This window comes from Dendrobium catenatum, unplaced genomic scaffold (genome assembly GCF_001605985.2).
Source record: "Dendrobium catenatum unplaced genomic scaffold, ASM160598v2 fragScaff_scaffold_455, whole genome shotgun sequence".
Lineage (NCBI taxonomy): Eukaryota > Viridiplantae > Streptophyta > Magnoliopsida > Asparagales > Orchidaceae > Dendrobium > Dendrobium catenatum.
The window spans coordinates 956841-961170 of NW_021318917.1; positions in this window are offsets into that span (position 1 = coordinate 956841).

Here is a 4330-nt window from a genome sequence, read left to right on the forward strand (position 1 = left end):
CCCCCCCCCCAAAAAAAAAAAAATAAATAAATAAATCAATGAAAATCATCAAAAAAATAATTTATTCGATGAAGTTTTATTACCTAGAATTATTATAGAAATTTTAAAATTAAAAAGAATTGTTAAAGTTTAAATTATTCTAAAACATAATAAAAAAAACGTAGTTAGAGGATCTTTAGGTGCAAGCATTTCGAAATTCAAGATATTATATTTTCGTATTTGTTTGAAATAAAAAAAAAAGATAATTAAAAATAAAAAACATAAATCTATGTGAGTGGGAATCATGAAGGAGATTGACAGAAATGGCATGAATAGGATTGACAGCGTAAAAAAAAAAAAAAAAAAGATTGCGGCAAGAGATCTCAAGGCGAGCTTCGATACGAGATCAACAAGAATTTGTTGGGTAAAACATCAATGTGTATGATAGCAGTGTGAAAGAGAAGAGCATATCATGAGTGAAGCTTGCTTGGGCATGCATCACTTGGGATCGATAGCGTGTGAAAGACACGTCAAAATTGAGATCATATTACATTGTGAGAAAATAAACAACCACACAAATTTTGGGAAACTTCTATTATTATGCTTGAATGATACATTGATACACATAATATAATTTTATCTCGAAAAACATACATGGCATTCTCTAGTAGATTCAAAGATAAAAATAGAGTTTTGAAAATTTACTATTATTATTAATATGTCATCAAAAAATTATCTTGATTTGACACGAATCTCGATGCAAAATCAAGTTGGAAACTTCCAAAATTAATATTGGGACCATCTGAACTCAGATTTCAGCAAACTTATAGTCAAACTGAATGTCTCCATAATACAAACCCAACAACACCTAATCCAATCCAATCCGAGCCCAAATGTGTCCAAATCAAGGGTTAGAAGTGCAATTAGAAGTTTCAAACCACAATTCAGATTACCAAAGAATTTCCAAACATAACATGCTTATAATCAAATTGAGTGGCTCGACGAGACGAATCCAACGAGCCAAAGATAACCAAATTCTAACATTACTAAAACATATGTCCATCAAACAATCCTTGATTAAGGGATTCAACATCGGCCGTCTATCCAACCACTCCCGCTTTACCCTTGATCTCTCACTTATTTATGGGTCATGCCACTCCAGAAATGTATAAATAGACCCCTCCTTTCTCTTCAAAATGGACCCAAGCCAAAGGATTCAAAGAGAGAGATCGAAGATCACTCTTGCCTTCTTGCTCCTCCTTAACGACCACCTAAGTTCGACCTGAGTTCCACCAGACTACCGCCTGACGTCGTTGCTCTACCAAACCAGTACCTGAGGCCCTCACCTCGCTGGACCACCACTTGAGGCCCTCACTCTTGCCGGACCACCAGTTGAGGCCCTCACCCTCATCAGACCACCACTTGAGGCCCTCACCTTCACCGGACCACCACTTGAGGCCCTCACCTTTGCCAGGCAATCACTTGAGGCCCCCACCCTCACAAGACCATCACTAGAGGCCCTCACCTTTGCTGGACCACCACTTGAGGCCCTGAACTCTGTCTGACCATCAACTAATGTAGTGTTCTACCAAGTCACTATCGGACTACTAACTGACGCTCTAACTTCCAAGTGACACCATATTTGATACTATACTTCAACCATATGATTGACCTTTATAATCTGATCACCCTTAAGGCCGAGTCAGCCCACTATACTGAACTTAAATTCTAGTGGAATAATTTCAACTGGGCTAGAACAAATGATTTTTCCACTTTCCAGGGGTTTTCACATAAAAAATCTTATGTTCTCTATGTGTGAGCTGGATATCTGTACAATGCTAAGACGTATAATTAAAACTCTATCACCACATATATTCTAGCCTGCAATAGTTTGGTGTCGTATGTGGGAAGGTTCAATCCCACTATCTTAAGCACTCTCCAATGGCCAACAGGCATAGCCATTACATCTTGCGAGCCTCCCACTCCAACTCACATCAATCTAGGAATCCTTCCATGAACTAGGGATGTCATGAATCTACTTCCTTTCACCCCGGGGGGGCAAAACCCTACTGGGGAAGGAACATCCAGACCCTCCCTGGAAGTTCGTATCAAAAAAATGGAGGAGTCTTAGAATGAGATCCTTCAACTCTTGCGAGGGACTCGAGAACTGACAGTAGCACCCTAAGAAGATATTCTTCTCCCTCGAGATCCACCAGGACTCAAAGATGTTCAACCTGAACATCTTCATGTACTTCATGTAGAGATTCCCCTTTTGGCGCCAAGGATGCGCCCTCTAACACATCTAGAAAATGAGCTTGCTGACACGACAAGCTCTACCCATCCTTCACATGAAGTTCACTACTGTCACATTCCTCTAGACATCCCTAAGTACTTAGCCTAACATCATATCATTGAACTCCCCCATAATACCCTACGGTATGAATTACAAAGACTAGTTTGAGAAGAGTACCCCATAGGAGATATAAGAGAATCTCTTCGTCAATGGGACTTCCAGGAGTCATCACCCCTTACTATGTCCATTATGGCAAGATTTAAACTACGAAGTATCGATTCATACGATGGGACATCGAACCCATACGAATATATCGATCAATATAGGACCATAATGCACATCTAATGAGCCTCTAACACACTCCTATGCCATGTCTTTCCATCTACCCTCAAAGGGCAAGCTCGAACATGATTTTATTCACTCCCCATCGAATCCATTCTAATGTTTGTCAAATTAGCTAAAATATTTATCGAATAATTTGTTGCCAATTGGAGGATGGTCATAAACTCTTCCCACCTCTCAAGAATTTGCCAGAATGAAAATGAGTCCCTCAAGGAGTATTTTCAAAGATTTTCTTCTGAGGTCCGATAAATTACAGCAATAGATCTCGAGTTACTTAGAGGTGTACTCCTCAAAGGGCTTCATCTTGACCTATTCTACTTAGCCCTCATGTGAGATATGATCCATTCATATGTGGATCAGATCCATCAAGTTGAGGACCAAATCTCCACTAATGAAGCTATTAATGCTTATAAGAAATAATTTGAGCAAACAACTAGGAAGCCTAAAAGTACACTAGGAATGGAAAATCTATGCTCCCAGCGGAAGAAGCAAGGAAACTATAATATGTCCCTTTGGCCCTCACAGTTGCAACGAGAACCTCGCCAAGAAAAGGAGTATACACCACTTAATATTTCCCAAACAAATGTATTGATAGCCATTCGAGACCAAGAGAGTGTGAAGTGGTCTCATCCTTTGAAGCCCAATGTCAAAAATCAAGAATAATATTGCCACTTCCACTATATATGTGGATACACTACTGAAGCATACAAGCAGCTCAAGGAAGAGATATAAAGACTTATTCGATAAGGATATTTCCAATAATTCATCCAGAACCTCCTGGCTCGTTATGACGGTGGTCGAACTAGGGGGTAGAATCAAAATCAAAGGCAATTATCGAACAATCATTAGGTGGTTGGTGAAATTGAAACCATTAATTTATGCCATATAATGCCTAGTCAAGTCTTAATTGTAGCAACCAAAAAACTAATGCCGAAGAAGTCTCATGCCGATCACTCCATTGGCTTCGATGATTCTGACTTAGAGGGAATAAAGACCCCTCATTAAGACCCACTGGTAATTAGTGAAGGAATTGGCGACTCGTGCTATAATGCCAATATGATCTTGGTCGACAATAGAAGCTTTATAGATGCTTTATTCTACTACATTTTTTTCAACATGGTCCTTTCTTGAGAGAAGCTGCAACTGGCTGCAGGTCTATTATATGGATTTGATAATCGACCTGTATAAGTGGAAGGAATGATCATTCTTCTTGTTGTACTTGGAGAATTTACTCGTCAGGCTACACACTCAATCCAATTTATTATGGTAAAATCAGAATCAGCCTGCAATGCTATCTTTCGAAGGCCGCTCCAGTCAAACTTTGGGATTGTTGCTTCCATCTCTCACCTTAAACTGAAATTTCTCACCCCAGCAGGGATTGGTATTATACGACGAGATTAGTAAGTAACATAATCCTGCAATCTCAAGCAGCCTCAACCTCACCCATCAATTACCTTAAGCATCAAAGATTTTTATATTCGAGGTGAATATATTATTTATAGGTCCTTGATTGTAGAAGACCTTAATTATGTTTCTATATCATTTGAGCACCCTTCAAGAACAGTACAGATCAGATCACTTCTCTCAAATGAAGAGAAGAAAAAGTATGTAAATTTTCTATATACAAACCAATATTTATTTGCATGGAGTTTAGCTGATATGACTGAAATCAACCCTGAACTGATCATTCACTCCCTTAAGGTTAACCCGACATAC